At 39.9% G+C, this 25701-nt stretch overlaps 1 protein-coding gene across 1 annotated transcript in view; it reads left to right on the top strand.

Annotated features, from left to right (window-relative positions):
• The first annotated feature begins 422 nt into the window (after positions 1–422).
• WSCD2 (WSC domain containing 2) overlaps positions 423–25701 on the top strand; it is a 573456-nt gene continuing 548177 nt past the window's right edge. Inside the window, exon 1 of the mRNA XM_040416044.1 lies at positions 423–803. The gene's annotated coding sequence lies outside the window, so the exon portion shown is untranslated. The remainder of the gene's footprint in view (positions 804–25701) is intronic.

Here is a 25701-nt window from a genome sequence, read left to right as displayed (position 1 = left end):
ATATAACAGAATAAAAAACCAACAGCATAGGATTGTGTGTGTGTACAAGGCTCTACATTGTAGATTAAGAAGACCATCACATTGTCATGCTTGTTCCTTTTCTATGTGATGTGCATGGTACTATAGCATAGGTGTTTTGTGGTGAATATTAAGTGCATACAGTATTTGAACAATTAATATTGGAGCAATAAAGTACAGTATATGCCAAGAGAGGAGCAATGGCAGCAATACCATTCTCACCAGCACAAATGGCAGTTAATGAGTTAAGCAGTAGGCAGTGCTGTGGGCCTTTGAATATAGTGCAGCTGAGTGGAGCTGCAGCAAGGAGAGATCTGGATAGAGATGTTAACTAAGGGAGATCAGAGAGCCTATCAGTACTGCTAGAACACAGCCCTGGCTACTATATTCAGGGGCTAGGAGAGACCTCCTGCTTCTCCAGCTGCTTCCTGGGGGATGTAAGGTGAGGTGGAAACCCCTCTTCAGCACTGCAAGAATGGACAGCTATTTGCTGGAACCCAAACCTGGGGATTTCTAGGAGAGCTTTCTGCAGACTTGCTGCCTTCACGTCCTCTGCGAGCTTAGACTTACTCTGAAGCACAAACTGCTGAAGCTGCTGTCTAGCTCTGCTCTCACCCAGAATAAGACATGAAGAAGCCAGCCTGTGGACAGCCTATGGCATTCACCTCTACTACCATGCAGCAATTGACAGGATAAAGGTCCAGGATGCCTCTTGAGAAAGGAGATAGAAACTGCTAGCTGAGTAAGCAGCCTGTGTGGAGGAGTTGGACAGCAAAACCTGACAGGTAAGGTGGCACAGATAGTGTTTCTGTGCATGCTTTGCTAATTAACCTTGGTGAAAGATTTATGAAGGTACAGTAGAAATGACTTAGTTGAAATCAGGATGTCCAAATGGGGTAACTAAGAATAGAAGACAAGTACTGTGTCTGGGCAAACTTTACAACCCATCTGATGTATAGCTGGGTTGGTTATTCCTTATGGATGAGTGTCTTGGTGATCCTAATTCTTGTAAGAAGAAATATAGAGGACACAAATAGGTGTTCCCCTATAGAAGATGAGAGGAATTATTCCCCAGGTGTCTGATTTGCAGCATATTTGTGAAAAAAATGTGATCAACTCCAAGGGTGAGTCCTTACTGTCAGTGTTTGGTCAATGACTTCCATCAGGGATTGGGAGCCAAAACCAGGAGAGAAGTCTCCACACAGATAAGTTAGAATGGAAATATTTGCATCTGTTCTTTGCTTTTCATCCTCACCTGATTTTGGCTCCCAATCACTGATGGACGTCTAAGTCTATGGTATCCTAATGGGTGAATTACTTCTTTGTGCCTTCATTTCAAGCAATGTGTGGATCTGAAAGGGGACACTCTCCTTTGTCCTCATAAACCATGCCTGGTGTTCTCAAACTGAAGCTTCTAAAGGTTTATAACTTACAACAGTGACCTAGAAGTGGAACTGACTATTCCATTACCCTTTCTGGAAAGGTTATTGCATAGTGAATTGTAATCCAGCAGCCTGATGTGTGTTACAGTAGTGTGCACCATGAAAACTGGTTAAATGTCAGGCAAGTTTCATGCTAGTTAGCTCCATGGCATCTATAGCGGTGTCACAGAGTGAAGCAGATGGTTGAACGACAGGTGAGCAGGGCAAGTACTGCGACCAGTTAAATCCTTACAACCCAGAGTTTGTCTTCTACGCTCCAGTACACATCAGTGTGCAGATTGCTCCTTAATGCACCACTGCTTTTCATAAATCTGTGCTCTCTGCTTCTAGCTGATCCTTGCAGAAAATGTAGTTTAAGCAAGGCTAGATTGAATGTATTCCTGCAGCCTGAACATTTCCAAAACCTTCTGAATTCATGGAGCAGTGGTCTCATCTGCTGAGCACATATGAATGATCTAAACATCTGGGCAGCCTTTCACATCAGTATCACATAGCATACAGTGCAGTAGGTCTTAACATGTCATAAATATTTTTATGCATAGAGTGACTGGTTCCTGCATTGGTAGAAATGTATTCTTCCTCCTACATATTAGTACACATGTAAGGTTCAGAAATAGGTTCTAGTTAAGCAACTGCCTTTGGTCAGGTCATAGCGGCTGTATACTAGGAAGGTGGTGCTGTGTCACCTACAGGTATAAGATCCTAGCTCCCTAGATCATACTTCACATATACAAACTGTTCTTGAAAGGCTTCTCTTATGAAGAAGCTGCCATGTTGCGTGTTGCAAACTTTATGTCTTTCTGGTCGAAGATTAATTTATTAGTATAGCTCTCCACCAAGAGTTAAAAGTAGAAGTACTAGGGGCAATGAAAAGGTGGCATTGCCAAATTCTACAAGTTTTAGCGGCAGTGGCGGTCAAACACTAAGTGGATTATTGGCATAATATGAAAAGGATTACGCGTGATATACCATAATATGACAGGATTTAGCAAGTGCTGCATGCTCATCAATAATGCCTGTCATTTGCAGAGTTTTGCCTCCCTCATTATGTATGGAGGTAAGTCTATGCTGGCAGGTCTAGTCATTATCTCCCGGTGTATAAAATGATCTATGTCATATACTTATCCTGAGCGCATCTATCTATCTATCTATCTATCTATCTATCTATCTATCTATCTATCTATTTATCTATTTATCTCTATATCTCTGCCGAGTTATCTACCTATTTACCGATCTGTCTATCTATCTATCTATCTATCTATCTATCCCATATCAGCATATATATATATATATATATATATATATATATATATATAGTATGCTGACGGCATAGATAGACACATTTAGGAGTGTGTGTATATATATATATATATATATATCTGCATATAAATATAGGTATAGGAAAAAATGATGGCCCCGAACTTACCAAGCGTAGGGTGGGTGCTATGTCCCAGGGCATGTGCTCAAAGCCCACATATAAAAAAGGGAAATCGGACAGCACTCCAAATGAAACAAAATGTATTCACCCATGTGGTCGCTTCTTTTTGCCACATGGGTGAATACATTTTGTTTAATTTGGAGTGCTGTCTGATTTCCCCTCATATATATATAAATATATATATATATATATATATATATTATATACATACACACACACTTTGTAGGTTTCCACACTATATACAAAAATGGCAGAAAAAGTTGGATATAAATTTGAGTTTGCCTAAGACAAAAATATTACAAAGATTCTTCCATTGAAATATTGTTTTTTAATCTTTTTTTCTTTAAACAATGAAATGAATGGATAAGAACGCTGCCATCTCAGATCAAACCCAAATCATTAAAATAGTGTAGTAACTGACAGCTGTCACAATGTCATATTAATAGAGCCTTTGTCTTCTTTCATTACTATTCATCATTATTTCATCCCATGATAATACAGCAGATGAGCTTAAACAGTACAGCAGCTACTACTAGAGATCTGCCTAGTTTCAACCTGCACTGCCTCTGAAAGCAGGCTGCTGGATCACTGGAAGGTTGTCTGGAAACGTGTTAGTGGATATTAATTATTGATTGCGCTGACCAATGGTTTTCGTACACATTGAAATGTCGAGTATACCTGGCACTGTCATTAAGAAGCTGTAGTTGGTTTTTCTGAAATGCAGTTTTTTGGACAGAATCATGAATAATGTGCCATACTGTCATCCTAACCAAGCCACCATATATAATTTGTTACCACTGGTAACTGTGGCATGTTATAATATGGATACTGTAAAAGCCAAATAAAAATGTTAATTTGATTTCTAGGCACATTTTTTTGTCAACTATCCTTTTAACACGGTGAAATGTACAGATTTTAAAGGACTTTAAGAAAACCACCATTGAGTATGAAATAGCTCAGTGGTAGTTTTTAGTATTGAGCGAGCATTCTCGGCCAAACACCAGTTCGGCTCAAGCATAGCTATGCTCGGCACATCGCGGAGTACAGCCGAACACTGCGTCTGCTCGAGTCAGTGTATTTAAATCTAATTTAGCTTCTATTTCTATGCAGAAGATCGCTGTACAGTGAGGGAATCCCTTAGTGTCAGTATGCAGCTTAGGAGTCCCTGCTCTGACTCCATATATAGCTATGTCCATATATGGAGTCAGTGCTTGGGGTATTTAAATCTAATTTAGCCTGTATTTCAGAAAAGTTTCTGCCGGGATTCAAACTCACAACCTTTTACATGAGAGGTAAGGCACTTAACCACTCAGCTATAATAGCTGCATAGCCAGTTACTTAAAAATAAAAAAGAGACTTCTACTGAGGCCTATATAGTAGAAGTCTCTTTTTTTTTTTTTGTGAGTGGCTATGCAGCTATATAGTGTAGTGGTTAAAGTTCTGGGCTATGATGCAGAAGCTGTGAGTTCAAATCCTGTCACTAACTTTTTCAGAAATAGAGGTTAAATTAGATTTATATACTTTATATTGTTTTTAGGAATTGCATAAAATGTATGGCACAAAATAAATGTGTAATTACAAAAAAAAAAATATATATATATATATATATATATATATATAGTGGGATGCGAAAGTTTGGGCAACCTTGTTAATCGTCATGATTTTCCTGTATAAATCGTTGGTTGTTACGATAAAAAATGTCAGTTAAATATATCATATAGGGGACACACATAGTGATATTTGAGAAGTGAAATGAAGTTTATTGGATTTACAGAAAGTGTGCTATAATTGTTTAAACAAAATTAGGCAGGTGCATAAATTTGGGCACCACAAAAAAGAAATGAAATCAATATTTAGTAGATCCTCCTTTTGCAGAAATTACAGCCTCTAAACGCTTCCTGTAGGTTCCAATGAGAGTCTGGATTCTGGTTGAAGGTATTTTGGACCATTCCTCTTAACAAAACATCTTTAGTTCATTCAGGTTTGATGGCTTCTGAGCATGGACAGCTCTTTTTAAGTCACACCACAGATTTTCAATTGTATTCAGGTCTGGGGACTGAGATGGCCATTGCAGAACATGTACTTGTTCCTCTGCATAAATGCCTTAGTGGATTTTGAGCAGTGTTTAGGGTCATTGTCTTGTTGAAAGATCCAGCCCCGGCGCACCTTCAGCTTTGTCACTGATTCCTGGACATTGGTCTCCAGAATCTGCTGATACTGAGTGGAATCCATGCGTCCCTCAACTTTGACAATATTCCCAGCCCCTGCACTGGCCACACAGCCCCACAGCATGATGGAACCACCACCATATTTTACTGTAGGTAGCAGGTGTTTTTCTTGGAATGCTGTGTTCTTTTTCCTCCATGCATAACGCCCCTTGTTATGGTCAAATAACTAAATTTTAGTTTCATCAGTCCACAGCACCTTATTCCAAAATGAAGCTGGCTTGTCCAAATGTGCTTTAGCCCACCTCAAGCGGAACTTTTTGTGCTGTGGGCAGAGAAAAGGCTTCCTCTGCATCACTCTCGCATACAGCATCTCCTTGTGTAAAGTGCGCCAAATGGTTGAACGATGCACAGTGACTCCATCTGCAGCAAGATGATGTTGTAGGTCTTTGGTGCTGGTCTGTGGGTTGACTCTGACTGTTCTCACCATTCGTCGCTTCTGTCTATCCGAGATTTTTCTTGGTCTGCCACTTCGAGCCTTAACTTGAACTGAGCCTGTGGTCTTCCATTTCCTCAATATGTTCCTAACTGTGAAAACAGATAGCTGAAATCTCTGAGACAGCTTTCTGTATCCTTCCCCTAAACCATGATGGTGAACAATCTTTGTCTTCAGGTCATTTGAGAGTTGTTTTGAGACCCCTATGTTGCTACTCTTCAGAGAAAATTAAAAGAGGAGGGAAACTTACAATACACCCCCTTAAAAACTCTTTCTCATAATTGTATTCACCTGTGTATGTAGGTCAGGGGTCACTGAGCTTACCAAGCCAATTTGAGTTCTAATAATTAGTTCTAAAGGTTTTGGAATCAATAAAATTACAACAGTGCCCAAATTTATGCTCCTGCCTAATTTTGTTTAAACAATTATAGCACACTTTCTGTAAATCCAATAAACTTCATTTCACTTCTCAAATATCACTGTGTGTGTCTCCTATATGATATATTTAACTGACATTTTTTATCGTAACAACCAACGATTTATAGAGGAAAATCATGACGATTAACAAGGTTGCCCAAACTTTCGCATCCCACTGTATAATCATACTTCTGATATATATGAATGCATAGTAAGTGGGAAACTACTACTGATGTTTTAGCCATAATATATTTACATATATTATAATATATTATGTATTCTAAATATATAATATCTGTAAATATATTATGACCAAAAACTTATATTGTAGAAGCCTAAATTTTTTAATTTTTTTTTAAGTAACTGGCTATACAGCTATAAAGCTATTATAGGTAAAACACAAATAAAACAGAAAGTCAGTCCTGCGTCTCAACACGGACAGTTACTTGCGCTGCTGCTGGTCCCGGGTTCGTGTGGTAGGTTTCACACTGGCAAAGTCAAGTTCATAGGTTTTGGAACCGCGCTGCTGGGAGCTATGTATTCCCGTCACAGGTGGATGATACAAGGGTGTCAGCCCCTCTCCTCAACAACCAAAGGATATGGTCCTCCCAGACCTCCTCCTCTACAGGGTTTAAGGGGATAGGCAAGATAGTGAAGCACCCTTGAGAATGTTGTTCTAAAAGGTTTTATTCTACTTACAACAGGTCAGTAGACAAAAGGCATAAAAATACAAGATGATCGTCACGTTCCTGCCCGACCCGGGTTTCGCTACCTCGCTTCTTCAAGGGCGATGACTGAGCATGCTCACAAACGAGCCCTATAAATAGCCCAGCCCTCTCATTATTATTCAAGCGGGTGTGGTTCCCATCCGTATAGGACATTTTCAAAATAACAGTTTTACAACATATAACATAAAATCACACTGATGCAATCATTTTTAAAAATACAAACATAAGAATATAAAATTATACACGGGAGTGGATTGTTACTCCCTATTGCCAATTTGTGTAAAGGCCCTTTCGGGTTACCGCTGTTCTCAATAGTCAATATATACATTCAGCCTCTTAATAAGAATCTATCCCCCACTTAATCCTCTCTTGTCCTAGGTGTATCCCAACTCAATTTATTATAGTAGTTCTATCATCATATACATTCCATTCACTCCTCGGATATTATACCGGTATTCTCCACCTACTCCCGGAGCGTCATTCAGCTAATTTCCACTCCTCCTGGAACATCCCTCCACAGGACGCCATCCGATTCTGGGACGTCACACAGGTAATCTCCGCCCACTCTTAGAACGTCACTCAGGAGGGCGCCACCCACTCCGGTAGCGTCATTCAGGTGTTCTCGACCCCGCCTCCACCCCTGACGTTCCCATCACAAGGCATCATTATCCAATGGAGCAGCCAGGCAACCTGACGTCATCCAAAGGTCCTTAGGAGGCCAGGTAGAGAACAGCCGAACGTCGCCACCGGTGGGTCATTTTACAGTAAACATGGTTTAAGGTCAAATTCGATGTTAAGCCCTCTGGGTTGTAGGGTTCCTAGCTGGTAAATCCACTCCACTTCCTTTCTATTGATTTGTGTCAGCGAGTCCCCCCCACGCCAGTGTGGCTTAACAATTTCAACTCCAGCGAATTATAACCCTTGTGGGTTTTTTCCATGTGATAGTTTAAAGTGTGCTGATACGCTATGGGTCATTAAGCCTTTTTTGATGTTCCGTAGATGCTCTTGTATCCTAACTTTCAGCTTCCTAATTGTCAGTCCCACGTACTGGAGCCCACAAGGGCATTCCAGTACGTAGATGATGCCCTCATTTTCGCACAAACAATTGTTCTTTATACGGAATTCAGCCCCATTCTTTTTAGACACTATCTGTTTAATATTCACCTGTCGATCTCTGGAGTTCCGATTTTTACAGCCTGCACAAAAGCCACACCAGGTAAATTTTCCTTCTTTTTTCTCCTTCACATTAACTGGGGGTATGGCACTACGTACGAGTTTCTCTCTAATGTTGGTTGCTTTTTTAAAAATAAAAGAGGGATTTGCAGGTATTATTTTTCCTATTGTAGGATCGTTTTTTAAAACTCCCCAGTTCTTTTTCACCATTTTCTTAATGTTATCTGACATGGAGCAAAATTTGGTCACAAATGAAAATCTGTAGTCCCTATTTTCTTTTACCACTATTCTTTTTGTATGTTCCTTTTTTCCGTTTGTTTCCATCTCTACTTTCTGTATACATTCATCTAAATTGGCCTCATCATATCCTCTCTCCACAAACCTATTTTTTAACACCCCACATTGCGTTCTGTATTCACCCACCTCTGTACAATTACGGGCCATCCTCTTGAACTGTCCTTTCGGAATGTTCCTGAGCCATGGGCTTAACATCGAATTTGACCTTAAACCATGTTTACTGTAAAATGACCCACCGGTGGCGACGTTCGGCTGTTCTCTACCTGGCCTCCTAAGGACCTTTGGATGACGTCAGGTTTCCTGGCTGCTCCATTGGATAATGATGCCTTGTGATGGGAACGTCAGGGGTGGAGGCGGGGTCGAGAACACCTGAATGACGCTACCGGAGTGGGTGGCGCCCTACTGAGTGACGTTCTAAGAGTGGGCGGAGATTACCTGTGTGACGTCCCAGAATCGGATGGCGTCCTGTGGAGGGATGTTCCAGGAGGAGTGGAAATTAGCTGAATGACGCTCCGGGAGTAGGTGGAGAATACCGGTATAATATCCGAGGAGTGAATGGAATGTATATGATGATAGAACTACTATAATAAATTGAGTTGGGATACACCTAGGACAAGAGAGGATTAAGTGGGGGATAGATTCTTATTAAGAGGCTGAATGTATATATTGACTATTGAGAACAGCGGTAACCCGAAAGGGCCTTTACACAAATTGGCAATAGGGAGTAACAATCCACTCCCGTGTATAATTTTATATTCTTATGTTTGTATTTTTAAAAATGATTGCATCAGTGTGATTTTATGTTATATGTTGTAAAACTGTTATTTTGAAAATGTCCTATACGGATGGGAACCACACCTGCTTGAATAATAATGAGAGGGCTGGGCTATTTATAGGGCTCGTTTGTGAGCATGCTCAGTCATCGCCCTTGAAGAAGCGAGGTAGCGAAACCCGGGTCGGGCAGGAACGTGACGATCATCTTGTATTTTTATGCCTTTTGTCTACTGACCTGTTGTAAGTAGAATAAAACCTTTTAGAACAACATTCTCAAGGGTGCTTCACTATCTTGCCTATCCCCTTAAACCCTGTAGAGGAGGAGGTCTGGGAGGACCATATCCTTTGGTTGTTGAGGAGAGGGGCTGACACCCTTGTATCATCCACCTGTGACGGGAATACATAGCTCCCAGCAGCGCGGTTCCAAAACCTATGAACTTGATAAAGCTATTATAGCTGAGTGGTTAAGTGCCTTGCCTCTAATCTAAAGTGTAATGAGTTTGAATCCCAGCATATAGTTTTCTGAAATACAGGCTAAATTACATTTAAATACACTGGGGTGTCCCCAAGCATTGACTCCATATATGGACATAGCTATATATGGAGTCAGAGCAGGGACTCCTAAGCTCAACTAGAGTCCCGACACCCTCCCCTCTTCAAAACCATTGACTTCCATTGTGATCGGGTGCTCGGTAGAACACTCGAGCATCGCAAAGTGTTCTACTCGAGCACACGAGCACTTTGGTGCTTGATCAACACTAGTAGTTTTCTTAAAGTCCTTTAAAAACATTGATTTTAAGAGACCTTCTCATTTAAGTAAAGTTTCTTATAAACTATTATTTTACCTTCTATAAATTAGAATATGTACTACTTTTTCATTCACTTATCTATTTTAGTTAAAAAATCTTAACGTTTTTCAGAATTAACTAATATTGCCTTTGAAAATGTTCACCCCTTTCACCTTTATGCTTTTTAATGGTTTCATGTGCAGACGCATTGAATCATAAATGGTTTAATTATGCTTTCTGGCAATAATTAGTTGACATGTCTTCAAAGGGAACAAAACACAAAGGTCAACAAGTTTCTAGTGATTATAGTATGAATATAACAGAAACAAGATTCAATCATCAATGGATCGGTTTCCTGGTAAAAGCATTTCATCATTTACTTACGGGGGTCACATGCAACAAAATGTAGAAAACCCTGCTGCAGTCTGCAAGAGAATTGTCACTTTGGAGACAATCAATACTTGATTGATGGCAACTGAAAAGCAATATTAGCAAGCCTGAATGGCCAAGTCAAGTTGTCAACTAGGTTCCAAGTTTAGACCTCTGTCTGTGCTTTAAAAAGCTTTTCTCTCCTATGCAGCTTTACTTGTTCCAAAGCTGATGGATGCATACAAACTCAAAGCTCTAATTGCTGCCAAATGTGACTTGTCTTAATAAAAGTTTGAAGGAAGTGAATATTTTTGTAGTAACTTAGTGTTTTGTAATGGTAATGAATATAAAACACTTTGTGGAGTACACTTATACAGTCCTTTTCTGTAAATCTGTTCCAAGAACGCCTAATTAAATTTGTTATTTAACGTTCTTATTCAAAAATACTTGAAAAACATAGAGATGATGAAGTCTTAGTACCTTATTTATTTCTCATTAGTGCCAACATATTCTGCAGCACTGTACAGAGACTGTCATCCCATCGGTCTGTCCCCCAGAAGGGCTCAAATTCTAACAACCCTGCATAAAAAAATATTATGACAAGTTTTGTTGCAGGACAACCTACTGTATCAGTGTGTTTTAGAGGGTGAAGGTGGATACTTATACAACCAAAAGGAGAACATACAAACACCATGCAAATCTGCACCTAGGACATTGGCATTCCAAAGCACAATGGTAACCAGTGAGACACCATGCTACCATGCCTTAATCCCTTGGATACCAGAGTTTTTTTTTCATTTTTGTGTTTCCATTTTTCTCCCATGTCTTCCCAGAAGTGAAGCAATGAAAAAATGATGAATCAGCTATTTTAATGGTTTCCTCTTTTACGTAATGTGCCACATGGGATACATTTTTAATATTTTAATGGTACAGGTGTTTTGGGACAAGGTGATCATTATATTTTTTTATTTTTATTTTTATTCCGTGGAAACGGAGTGATTTACATTTTTATATTTTTTTAATTATATTTTTATTATATTTTATTTATTATTATATATTTTTTTTTATTATATATATTTTTTAAATTAAACTTTTTTTTAGACCCCCTAGGAGGCTACAGTATGCAACATTGTGATTTGCTTCAGGTTAGACTATCGTTCAATAGAACTGACACCTGCAGGCCTCCATAGGCACCGCAGCTCTGATGCACTAGGTTTCTTCAGATAGACCCAGTGCTTCAGTAGGAAGGAATGGCTACCCCGATTGCTGCATGGGGGAGCTGGTCCTAACCCGAAATTGCACGCTTCTGTTTTTTTTCGGCATTTAGATGATGTGGACACGCTTGACCATGGCACCTAAAGGGTTAAATGTATGTGATTGGCATTATTGCTTATCGCAGACATTAGACCCGGGTCTCTGCTCTTTGAATCAGCAGAGACCCGTCGGCTATGGTGCCCACTACCCTTGCGAGTGGGCGCCATATTTGAAGAACTTAAAGTTCTTTGAATATACCTTACATAATAGACTAATAGATGATGTACACTTTCCAATAAAAACTACAGTGTTCTTTACCATGTTAACTGGGGCATAAATTTGGATACTTTAAAGCAAGTTCTCAATCCATAAAGAATTCATTACACATTTATATAGGGATGACCAATAAAAACAGACAATATTTTCTACTCGACTCATAATCCCCAAGATCAAGAAAGGCATACAGTGACACATTTTACATGGTCTATATTGTCAAGTACTACTGAATCACTGATACAACTAGTGACTTTAGATATCACATACATATAGGACAAGTTAACAGGTTATGGGAGGTAATACCTGTTCCAATTGAAGGAGTCATAGCACATAACAATAGCCCCATAAAAATATTATTTAAAGAATTGAATTAAATACATGCAGTCAGAAGCAAAAGGGACATATTTCATCATGTTCCAGTAGTCCTAGACACTAAAGTGCTCCCAGATCCCTTTCATAGGTGTTGTCTCTAGATGAAAAAATGTGTCCATCTTGCTTGAGCCCCTCTCTATGACCCTGAAAGGAGAGTGGATGTGCAAAAAATACTTCCCACTCTGGTGGACACAAAATGCCCATTTATTATATGGCATCTGCATCTAGGCAATTAAATGTTTAAAAGGGCAAAGACATCAAAGTTAGAGAATAGAGATACAATCCTGTTTTTGCAATTATGTTTATAGAATATATTTTATGAGAACCATTATTCATGCTTTTAATGGTTGTCTGCAGAGCTGCATGCTGTGATACTTCTTTTATTATTGCATGCTTTTATGCTTGCTTATGGCTGATTGAAAAGTACAGTCGTTTTGTGGGCAGTTCAAAGGTTGAAGTTCTATTTTCTTTTGCATTTTTCCCTGCAGGTCATGTTAAGGAGTGGGAACAGTTTTAATATTTTTAATGTAATATATGGTAGATAAATAAATATCACAATACTGTAATATTTAGTTCTATGTTCCAATTCTGCATCAAGGAAGAATATGCTATAGTCACAGAAATTGTTTGTCTGGAGTTATCCTCCTGCTCAGTAGATTACATACCCGTTTATATAATCAATAACAACAATTTTGCTATGAGTAGAGATGAGCAAGTCATTTCTAAAATTAAGGAACTTGATTCAAATAATCTCAAAAATGAAAATTAGAATTCAAATTTCTGTGATGCATTTTGAAAGACAGAGAGAGGGAGAAACAGAGACAGGAGAACAGTAAGGTTGTCGCACCCCACTTTTTTTTTTTTGCCTACATACTATAGTGTAGGATAAGCTATTACAAAAGATAAAGGCTTTTTTGCATGCCTTGTGTATACCTGTGTTATTTGATGTTCAGTTTGTGGGTTGTTTGCCATCTTGATTACTTCTTCCCCTCAGATATGGTTTCCTAATGAATCCTACATTTCTATCATGTCTTGCTTTGCAGATACAGAATGGACAGCGTCTCACCAGATTACACTCCTTTTAGAGGGCAGCTATGACAGATTAGTGACACAGCTGTCCCCTCACACTTCTGGATCTCCATGTTTTCTTATATGATGCAGCTTGAGCCTGTCTGACCTCTCTACTGCCATCTCTCTCCCTGTCAGCTCTTACATGCGTGAAGCTACATCCATAGAATTATACTGGAGAGTCAGCACACAGAGATGGGATAGACAGGCATTGTGAGTCAAGAGGTTTATAAAACTGCAGCCAATCACTGTATACACTCACCTACTATATATCTGCACTCCTATCCTATATAGGGGAGACATTATATCTCTAACGGCCGTCAGGAGGGGTTTTATTGGTGATGATGTCATTCTGTAGTTCACAGGAAGTCAGCCACATAGGAGAGACCGAGTTTCAGTTTATACATTAGGACAAGTTCTGGGCTCCAGGTCAGACTTGAGGCCACATGGCCAGGTTCCCATAATGAATAAGTTCAAAATGTATGAGTTAGGATCTAACAAGGGTGCAGGGTGTAACAAATTAAACTGATAGAATTATTGTGGTGAGTGATCAATTTATGTAAAACAAATAAAAGTAGTACTTCTTTAAAACCCACCAAACATTTTAACTTGTTCTTCCTGTATGCAGAAGGGAAGAAGTCATCATAGAGCTTGAACTCCAATCTTATATAATCTTCCATAACATGTTAAGTGGATCCGAAGGATGGTACAATTCACTACAAATAACCAACCAAGTCATACATTTTTAACTCCTTGAAATTCCATTGATTGACATGGGACTTACTTGTCTTATTGACGATGCAAGAGCCAACTGATTTAAAACACTATACTGTCATCAATATTTGTTCAAATCACAAATTCCTTTGTCTCAGCTGATCATAGCCCTTAAGCATATTATCTTAGAAGACCTATATACATCACCCCAATAGTCACACAGACATCAATGAAGGATACAGTGGCTTTGCTTCTAATAGTTTGTCCAATATGTGCCAGACTAGAAGACTTTCTGGGTTATTGAGGAAATTTAACCTCTAATTAAATTTTATTACTTCTTAGTTCTCGACCTTTCTGTCCACCATGGTCCTCTATGTCTGTAGCCTAATGATAGCCAAATGATTGCACAATAGGGCAATACCAGACAAAAGAAAAGAAGGTCCCTTGAGATCATTTTTTCTAGACTGGTTGAGATTTTTTGACCATTGTGTGCAAGACTATAGGAATTTGATTCATCCTATGTTAAGCATCAGTCATTATTTTCACCTTCTGAACTCATCTGCTCTTACATGCCTTCTATTCCTAATGATAAATCCAACTGTTCTTTTATGAGTTGCATGCACATGCACTATATACTGAAAGTTATACATACATATATATACCACTGCTGTGGATGAGTAATTCAATCACTAGTACATTTTAGGATTTGTATTGATTACATTACTGAATCATTGCTCCCTGAATAAGTATATACGTATAGTATCTATACGGTGCCCCATCAAAGCAACTGTTTAAATACCATATTTATTAAAGTGTATTTCGTAATGCAGAACATAAAAATTGACATATTGGTAAATCAGAATTTAGAGCAGTAATCAAGCTTATTATGTTTCTTTTGACTGCAAGAATATTACAAATTGACAACAGGAAGTGCAGCCATGTTGGTTGACTCTTTCAATTAGCTTCTCAGGAATGGATGACCTCTGTCACTCTGCAGCATGTTTAATCGATTCCCTTTTGACAGTGCCTGTTACAGCTAAAGAATAATTTATGGTTAGATTAAATTTATGGTTGAGTTTGTTTTAAAAAATGAGATAAATGAAGACAATTGCACATAAATATAGTACTTTTGTAGACATCATCAAGTACAGCAACTTAAAGGGGTCATACATTCAAAAATTTCAGCTTTAAGACTATTTCATTATGAACCAAGTGACTTACTAAATACTCTCCCGTTTCTGAACGTCAGTCACATGGCATGAAGATCCTGGCTTTCATTGTGGCAACAAGATGCCTCAGCTGCCGATCATGTGATCTTCCCTCTTTGTCATCTCGCCTCCTTAGATGGAATGTGCAATTATTTCTTTCAACTCCCAGCATGCCAGCGCACTCCGTCAAAGAGGGGTATGGCAACAGAGAGGGGAGATCATATGATTGGCAGAGGATCATTAAAAGCCAAGATTTGGAGGTTGAAAGCAGAAATCTTCAACATGACTGCTGCTCCGAAAGTGAAATTGAAGCCCCAATTGAAGGGGGACAGTATTTAGTAAGTCACTTGTCTATTGAGAATTTAGTAAGTCTATGTCTATTTTTTGAGTACACAAATCTGGCAACATTCAGTAACATCATCATCAACCTCAGTTTGTGTGGAAGGTATTGGCCAAGGCAAGCACTTTTTGCAATTCCCAGTAAAAGTTTTTTAATATGTTTAATTTAATATATATTTCTGGTGATACATACAAACAAGATCTTGAATTGGTGAATATTGTTACAAAAATAAAATAGAGTGTGAGAGTTTGTGTTTTTCAGTAGCTTTATTATCATCTGGTAGATATGCATTAAAAGATATACTGTGCATTTATATGGCTTAACACATTTTTGAGTGACATTGTATTAGTAGAATCCCAATATTATGTAAAGTTATTTATGTAGGGGCCTAGCAGGGGGGATAGGCAGGGCATGTGCCCTGAGCGATGAGTACAGGTGGAAATATTACAGCGCTGTCTTTCTGCAACTTGTATTCTTCACAGCCTTCTACTGCTATGCTTGGATGGGAATATTTAATGGTCATCCAAAGAGAGTGGCAAATCAAGCATACAAAGTTTTTGTGGGTGTATATGCACATATTGGGGCAGATTTATTAATCTTATAAATGGCGTGAACTTAGGCTGTTTAGATCTGCACTAGATTTATCACAGTGGTTCACACTAGATGATACATTTGGTGCAGGGCTAGATGCATTTGTCTAACTTTATTGGTTGGTTTACTTTGAAACCTGCAAGCAGCGTTAAGGTGTCCGCTTGCTGAGCGGAGCGGAGGCTGAATGCTGAAAGACTGATGCATTCTGAGCGGATCCGCATCCACTCAGAATGCATTAGGGCAGTACGGATGCGTTCGGGGCCGCTTGTGAGACCCTTCAAACGGAACTCACAAGCAGGGCCCCGACGCTAGTGTGAAAGTAGCCTTATTTGTGTAGATTGAATGCAGTGTATTGCAAAACCTTTCACAGCTAGTCATCCAGTACACTGGGAACTGCTTCACTATTCTATTCAGTCTAATATGGCTGTGCTGTGGTTCCCTGCAAAGAAGCAACTAATAGCAGAAATAACAACACATTGCCAAAAGGATACAGGTGGTACTATTTCTCCTTATGTAGAGCATTTAGTAGGCGTAAGAAGTTGTATAGGCCAGATAATGCTCCTCTTGGAAAAAATATATGCAAATTATTTTTTTCCAAAAAGAAAATAAATCTGAAAAACTGATACCACAAGATGCAAACTAGATATCCTGTCAATGTTCACCTTTTAAACAGGTCTTGAGGCATGACTTGACTAATAGCTAAGCCAGTACCTCATCTGCAGACAGCTGTTTCAAGGTAAATGCATCTTATCAGTGCAGAGCAGTGAACTGGCTTAAATGGGTGAGAGGCCTTCATCAGGATTCAAGAGGTATTATTTTCCCTTATGAAGGGCAACTAGTAGGCATAAGGAGTCTTGTAGGACAGACAGTGCTCCTCTAGAAAAAGGTTTTCTATTTAAACCTATTTCCAAAAAGAAAAGAAAGCTGAACCTCTAATGCCACCAGATGTAAGGTAATTAGGCATAACTTGTATGATATACTAAGCAAATAGTGTCATTTGCTACCGCGTTGTAGATTTCACCATTATCTCCTCCAGGGGTCTTTACAACTCTTCCCCTCTGCTATGAGTGACATTTGAAGTGGTCTCCTCTTTGGATTCTATAGCTGTCACTCAGCAGAGGGGCTGTAGATCAATCTAGAGATCACTTCACAGTGAATCCTCACCTCCAGTGCGATTGAAGGAGCAGGACCTGACAGAATAAAACCTAATATTCTTGCTACTTCTGTAAAAAAAAAAAAAAGCAGACTCTACCCTGATCTGTCTGACTACTACTGGCAGACTCCCTTTAAAGAAGGGAAAAACATACAAACCATGTTATTCCTTGTGTGGGGCCTGCATGATTCATAGACAGAAATAAACAATCCTGACGTCATGCATCACCCCCACAGGTTCTGCACTGGAGCATAAGATAGTATATCACTTTGGCTTAGAATGCTCGTTGGAGGATTTTATACTGTATCTTAATTTGATTATTAAAGCAGATCAAAAAAAGAATATACATTTAGTATAAATTGTCCATATGCTAATTCATATCTTAAACAATTCTCCATCAGGATGAACAGATATTAAACTGTGGAGCACATGCATATTCACAGGGCAGTATATCATTACCAACATCTCATTTTCTTAAACCCATTAGAATATAAATATTCTTGTTCTACATCAGCAACAATGAGGAAATGTATCTATGGAAAACATCTTTCTGCAGACAATTTGTGGCAGGAACAGATATATCACACATTGAGGGAAAAAAAATCAATTCAAGGAATAAATGAAAATCTGCACGGTGGAAATAGAAAGGCAGAATACATACAGATAATTTAAGCTGTCCATGCAGAGAATATATTCAGCAAGTAAAAATACAGCGGGAAGACAGCAGACAGCATATGGTCGTATATGGATTCTGAGATCAATCTTAAAGTTCAATAATATTCAGTTATGAAGGAAGTTATAGAATAGCGCTCAACAACATAAGAATATAATCAGTATTTTACGTTTGCAGAAAGATATAAACCCAGCATGAACATCACTGCCATTCTGCAGATAAAAGAAGGCAATTGATTTTGTATAACTCGAATCTGCCTTTCTCTCTTAATACTAGATGTCTTCATATTTCAAGATTCTTCCTTGTGTTTACCAACGGATAACGTTTTTAATAATAAAAAAAAAATGTAAATCTGAAGCTCTCAGTTCAGTAACTAAATAATCCTCTAATCAGTCGCAACAGTAGGCAAGACTGTCGTACCTACTGACTGGTAGAGTGGGACATCTAGAACAGAGGAATTTGGGGGGAAGAGTTACTGCTTGGCATAAGGAAATACTCAACATAAAACTGAATATGTAGGGCCTTGTTCACACAAAATCTTTTTCCCAGCAGAATTTGGCACAGATTCCACACCAAAAACCTACCGACAGCTTTTTTTTTTTTTTTGGTGGGTTGCCATGCTGTAGTTCATGAGGCCACAGTTTGTAGGCACCACTGCTCCAAGAAAGGGCGCAGTATCCACATGGCGGGTGCTGGCTCCAGTCACTGGGGCTAAACCGTGAGCGCGTCTGCAGCATTCAAACTGAAAAAATGTGGAAGAAATCTAACTAGCCCTAAAACTTGATGGCAATATGAATGGAGGACCTGTCAAAGTAAAATTCTGAAATGTCACATACCGTACCTGTGAAAAGATTACATTGGTTAAGTCTGAGCTAGTATTAATTTCTAGTTATTGACTAACTGACAAAAGGGTAACAGAAATCTCTGAGAAGTGTCAGATGAGCTTTTATGAAGCCATTTTATTTGGAAATCAGTAGTAGTATGAGATCAAAGACCTCGTCAGTGTGACCTTCTCATGTATATTACCTGTTACATATTGGAAGATCATTTTGACTAGCTTTCCATTTAGACACCATGCACAATTTCATCTTACATATCCATGTTTTACTGACCCATATAACATCGCTATGGACTATTGCCCTAGTGAGCTTATGTAGAGGCACACAGGGTATACAGTAACCCATGCTATATTATGGAGGTATTATTACACAGAAGCATAGCTGGCAGGCCTTGAAGTGCATGGGCATAGCTGTCAGTGGTGTGTTAAATGGATCAGCTTGTAACTTTGGTGATTGAGTATTTTAATGTGGTTAGAAGCTGCTGAAAATGGTTAGTGTGAAAGATAAAATGGTAAATCGACATCTATATATACAAAGAAGGACGAATGCATGTACGTATGTATGTTCCGCGATCACTCAAAAACGCAACCATAGATTTCAACGGAACGTGGTATACACATCCCTTGCTACCTGGAAAGAAATCTTGTGGGGGTCTCAGATCTCTAGGACGTACCGTTCCTGAGATATTCCCACAAAATGCAAATATGGCACATCACATGACCTACATTAGCCAATATAAGCCTGCAAGTCTTTCTCTTGATATCCCAACTGCCATACACACAGTCACATGTCCCTTATCATCCAATAGAAGCTCGCAGGTCCTTAGTCTCCACATACACACAGCTTTACTCCAGGTTTTCATAACAACCCAGCCATCTTTCTTCATTGCTGTAGGTATTTAGGCTAGGGCTGCATGACACACAGGGCACAACTACACTGCTACATGCGTCCAACTTGGATGGATTTTTTGCGACTGTCGTATCGCAGTAGCAGCATGTTGCATGTCACAGTGCAACACCATAGCCTATCATTATAAAAATTGTCGTCATGTAGCCCTAGCCTTAAAGGGGAAGAGCACTGTGGAGGTCACTGTTAAAATGGGGTGGGGCCAATATTAAAGGGGCAGGGCGCTGTGGAGGATACTGTTAAGTTGGCAGGGGCCACAATTAAAGGGGCAGCTGCTGTCGAGGTCACTGTTAAGGGGGCAGGGGCCACTATTGAAGGGGCAACTGCTGTGGAGGTTACTGTTAAAGGGGCGGGCACTGTGGATTTCGCTGTTAAAGGGGTGGACACTGTGGAGGTCACTGTAAAAGGGGCGCTCACTGTGAGGGTCACTGTTAAGGGGGCGGTCACTGTGGAGGTCACTGTTAAAAGTGCGGGCACTGTGGAGGTCACTGTTAAAGGGACGGGCACTGTGGAGGTCAATGTTAAATGGGCGGGCACTTTGGAAGTCACTGTTAAAGGGGCGGGCACTGTGGAGGTTACTGGTAAAGTGGCGGGCACTGTGGACTTCACTGTTAAAGGGGTGGGCACTGTGGAGGTCACTGTAAAAGGGGCGCTCACTGTGGAGGTCACTGTTAAGGGGGCGGTCACTGTGGAGGTCACTGTTAAGGGGGCGGTCACTGTGGAGGTCACTGTTAAAGGGCTGGGCACTGTGAAGGTCACTGTTAAAGGGACGGGCACTGTGGAGGTCACTGTTAAATGGGTGGGCACTTTGGAAGTCACTGTTAAAGGGGCGGGCACTGTGGAGGTCACTGTTAAAGTGGCGGGCACTGTGGACTTCACTGTTAAAAGGGTGGGCACTGTGGAGGTCTCTGTTAAAGGGGCGCTCACTGTGGAGGTCACTGTTAAGGGGGCGGTCACTGTGGAGGTCACTGTTAAAGGGGCGGGCTCTGTGGAGGTCACTATTAAAGGGATGGGCACTGTGGAGGTCACTGTTAGATGGACGGGCACTTTGGAAGTCACTGTTAAAGGGGCGCTCACTGTGGAGGTCACTGTTAAGGGGGCGGTCACTGTGGAGGTCACTGTTAAAGGGGCGGGCTCTGTGGAGGTCACTATTAAAGGGATGGGCACTGTGGAGGTCACTGTTAGATGGACGGGCACTTTGGAAGTCACTGTTAAAGGGGCGGGCACTGTGGAGGTCACTGTTAAAGTGGGGGGTAATTTGGAGGTCACTGTTAAAGATTTTGCGCATGATCTTCAAGCAAAATGGTGGCGGCCAGCCCGTTGCGATCAAATGGAGGCGGTAAGTATGATTTAAAAAAAAATTCTGCTAATTTTACACTGTATTATTGCTCTCAGATGTCGCAATCATGTATGAACATGGCATCTGAGGGGTACAATGATGGGAAGCAGCGCTTATGCAGCTCCCTGTCATTGTACCCGCTACTTTTTAAAAAATGCTAATTTTTTTGTAAAATTTGGCTAAGCACTGTAAAAGGGGCGCTCACTGTGAGGGTCACTGTTAAGGGGGCGGTCACTGTGGAGGTCACTGTTAAAAGTGCGGGCACTGTGGAGGTCACTGTTAAAGGGACGGGCACTGTGGAGGTCAATGTTAAATGGGCGGGCACTTTGGAAGTCACTGTTAAAGGGGCGGGCACTGTGGAGGTTACTGTTAAAGTGGCGGGCACTGTGGACTTCACTGTTAAAGGGGTGGGCACTGTGGAGGTCACTGTAAAAGGGGCGCTCACTGTGGAGGTCACTGTTAAGGGGGCGGTCACTGTGGAGGTCACTGTTAAGGGGGCGGTCACTGTGGAGGTCACTGTTAAAGGGGCGGGCACTGTGGAGGTCACTGTTAAAGGGACGGGCACTGTGGAGGTCACTGTTAAATGGGTGGGCACTTTGGAAGTCACTGTTAAAGGGGCGGGCACTGTGGAGGTCACTGTTAAAGTGGCGGGCACTGTGGACTTCACTGTTAAAGGGGTGGGCACTGTGGAGGTCTCTGTTAAAGGGGCGCTCACTGTGGAGGTCACTGTTAAGGGGGCGGTCACTGTGGAGGTCACTGTTAAAGGGGCGGGCTCTGTGGAGGTCACTATTAAAGGTATGGGCACTGTGGAGGTCACTGTTAGATGGACGGGCACTTTGGAAGTCACTGTTAAAGGGGCGGGCACTTTGGAGGTCACTGTTAAAGTGGGGGGTAATTTGGAGGTCACTGTTAAAGATTTTGCGCATGATCTTCAAGCAAAATGGTGGCGGCCAGTCCGTTGCGATCAAATGGAGGCGGTAAGTATGATTTAAAAAAAAATTCTGTTAATTTTACACTGTATTATTGCTCTCAGATGTCGCAATCATGTATGAACATGGCATCTGAGGGGTACAATGATGGGAAGCAGCGCTTATGCAGCTCCCTGTCATTGTACCGGCTACTTTTAAAAAAATGCTAATTTTTTTGTAAAATTTGGCTAAGCAGCCAAATCAAAATTTCCAAAACTTTGCTGATCTCTAGTTTTATTACTGTTAATGCAACTTAAAGGGGTTTTCTGGGAGTACAGTATAGGCCATCAATATCAGATCAGTTGGGTCAGACTCCTGTCACCCCAGGTGATCAGGTGTTTGAACTCTGCACAGCATACCAAGCACAGTGCCGTACATTGTATAGTGGCTGTGCTTGGTATTGCAGCCTAGGCCAATTCATATTAGCTCATTCTGTTGGTTCTGGACCTTATGCTTAGTGCTACCATGGAAGTTATGCTGGGTTCACATCACGTTATTCTCTAAGGTTTAACATACAGTATAAAAAAACATAATATGTTAAACGCCATACAGGGGCATCCGTCACCATACAGTTTCATTGTAAAAAAAACAACGTATCTATTGATACATTTTTTTGCAGGATGGAAAAGTGAAGTGTACTATACTTTTGCATCCTTTTTTTCCCAAAGTATATGTTAAATGTAAGTCAAAAACGTGATGCGAATGCAGCCTTATATGGAGACCGATATTGCTCTTCCTTTACAGTAGTTCTATAGTTCGTCCCTAGTGTAGTCAACAGATACACTTTTCAGTGTATGCTACTGTACATCTCCATGGAAATATTTGCAAGATCTTTGCCATGGGCAAGGTTAAGATTGTGTTGGTGAATATACTTGTTATTGGGCCAAATAGATTTATATTGAGCAGAATGTGCTATGAAACCAGAAGTAGATACCGAGAAGAATGGAGGAACATTTTAGCTTATGTCATTTTTCTTCATCCAGCTATTACACAGATGTCAATAATGCATGGATTTCAAGGAATAAATAAAAATGCACAAAACTTGTCTGTCATTGCAGACGTCTGCCCTCTGTGTTTCTCCGGAAAGGCAGGATCAAGTGTGCAAAATGTGACAGTTGAGGAAACGTCTACTGCATTTTATAGAAATGAATGCTACAGCGTGTTTAGAGACGTTTCTTGCATTTGCAGCAAAATGTCCCTTGCCTTTTATAACACACATGATGTGTAAAATAATAAAACGAAAAGTGGAGCTGAGCGGGTAAGAGTAACAGCCTAGAGGAATATTATGATGAAGAGCTCCTTTGCATTGCTGTATTTTTCTATTTTTGCATGTTGTCTACAGACACTACCTGGACAGAGAAGGAGGCTGAATAGAACATCACAAATATCAGCATGCACTAAGGAATGCTTTCTGGATTGACAAGTCTGTTAATTGAGGTACTTCTTCATCATAGCGCTATTCTTTATGGATCACAAAGTGCCTGAAATGTGAAAGTGAAATGCACTCTAAAATGCTGCTATGTTTCCTTTCACTTGATTGAGGCAGGAGAGTGGGCAGATTGTCCAGAGGTTAGTATTTTTCCATAATGGACACTCAGAGTAAAGTATTGCATGGTAATATGCTAATCTTCATAATCTATGTGGCATTTTTTATGTTATAAAAAAAATGATTTGAAAAGTGTCGAAATGCTGTAAAAAAACAATTGAGCATAATTTTTTTTTTTTTTCAGCATTTAAAATTTAGTGCCTGGAAAACCCCTTTAATGGTATTTTTCATAAGGCTGGGAAAGCAAGAGGTTGTTATATACATCACATACGTCATAATTACCGTACCTTATAGTTTGATTATGCTATTTGATAATGTCAGAATCATAATCCTATGAACTCTCGTCAAATATGATATGACAGTATAATCCCTAATATTATCTAGAGCCTTCTCTTGTAATAGATAGGCCTGACAAACAGACAAATCAATTAATACAATCTGACTCAATAATGGATATCTTCTTTTACCAGTGGGGAGCTTTCTTCCTTAGAAAATAGCGAAAAAGTATATTAAAGATGACTATATGACTGAAGTTCTAATGTATCAGCACTACTTTGGTATTGGTCGTGTCTTTGTGGCTCTAATAGTTCTGAGCATACAGAAAGCTTGGCTTTTTACATGAAATTATTGCAAAGTAGAGAATATTCATAAATAAAGAAAATGTTTTGAATGGTTCTAGAATCCTAATGTGGATGTGAACAGTCTAGTTAGGTTTTGGTACAGAGTCTTAATAGACTGGATATGAATTTTACTCTAATCTCAGTGATTTATTTTACAAACATATGTAGATAAAATACCTCAAATACAGGGGTGTAGCTATAGGGCAAGCAGGGGAAGCGGCTTCTTTGGGGCCCAAACTCAGAAAGGGCTGGCCCGAGAGGAGGAGTAAAATATTTTATTGTCAGGGTCCCCTCAACAGTATTCTGCAATGACATTATATACAGTGACACTGTAAGAAATGGACAGAACGGCTGCCGGGCCTCATCTGAGAGAGCGATCTTGACTAGCCACATGAGTGGAGGTTTCACAGGAGGAGGGGGTTGAAAAGCAGTTGCTGGTGAGGGCCCCATTCAAAAAAATTCTGTGGGACCCTGATGTTTCTAGTTATTCCACTGCTAAAAGAAACGACTTTATATAAAGTGACAGTTAATACATTAAAACCCTTAGATCAGGGATGCCCAACCTGCGGCCCTCCAGCTGTTGTAAAACTACAACTCCCACCATGCCCTTCTGTAGGCTGATAGCTGTGGGCTGTCCGGGAATGATGGGAGTTGTAGTTTTCCAACAGCTGGAGGGCCGCAGGTTAAGCATGCCTGGCTTAGATCTATGTCCCAAAAAGATCCCTAGTATCCAAGGAATCATTGGAACTGCTGTTATAGAAACAAAATGAAATATCCTTTCATTAAAATGAGTGCAGTACGGTAAGACCTATTTGAGGTACAGAGATTCTGAATTCCTTCATTATGAAATAAATCTAAGTAATGACATTGGTCATATATGCATGGTCCCTCCATTCAAATGCCACTATTTTGATTCATGAACACAACAAATGTGAATTTTTGGGTGAGATTTTATTAAACTACATGTTTTCTAGTTATCTTTACTATCTTTACTGGACATTTGATTGAAAACGTTAAAAATACTGAATTGTTTCCATCTTTATATCACAGCAGATGGTTTTTGAAGCTAAAGGTTCTAATATATGAAAGTCTGCATATTTATACAACTGAATTACTTGGTAACAGAAATGTTCTTGTATCCAAGTCAAAATTGAACTCAAAGTGACCCTGTAGATCCCAGTAATACTTTTAATATACATGCAGAATGTATAGTTAAAGGGGTTGTCTGCTTTTTTTCTATACTGATGACCTATCCTCAGGATAGGTCAGAAATATCAGAACGGTGGGGGAGGGCGACTCATCTGTTTGAAGAGAAAACCGCTCTGATATGAGTGCTGCCTTCTCTTCACTGTTCACCTGTTCGCCGTCGCAGCAGCAGCTGTTAGAAGGTGTAATTACTACTAAGCCATCCCATTCACTTCAATGGGACAGTTCCTTCTTATTCAAGCAATTAGCCTTCAAACAGCTGATCAGTGGGTGTGCTGGGAGATGGCTCCCGCCAATCTCATGTTGATCAACTATCCTGAGGATAGGTCATCAATATAAAAAAAGTGAAAAACCCTTTAAAGAGTGTGTCAGAATTATATATGAATTGATCTTTTGGCATTGTTTTTTGATATATGAATTGACCAACTGAATTTATTGGAGGGACTAGTTTATAGGGATATTTTTTTATAAATTACTGAGATATATTTATTTTCATAACAAATTGACGAACACTTTGATGGTG

The sequence above is a fragment of the Bufo bufo genome, chromosome 2 (genome assembly GCF_905171765.1).
Source record: "Bufo bufo chromosome 2, aBufBuf1.1, whole genome shotgun sequence".
Taxonomy (NCBI): Eukaryota; Metazoa; Chordata; class Amphibia; order Anura; family Bufonidae; genus Bufo; species Bufo bufo.
This window is presented reverse-complemented; position numbering and strand designations above follow the sequence as displayed.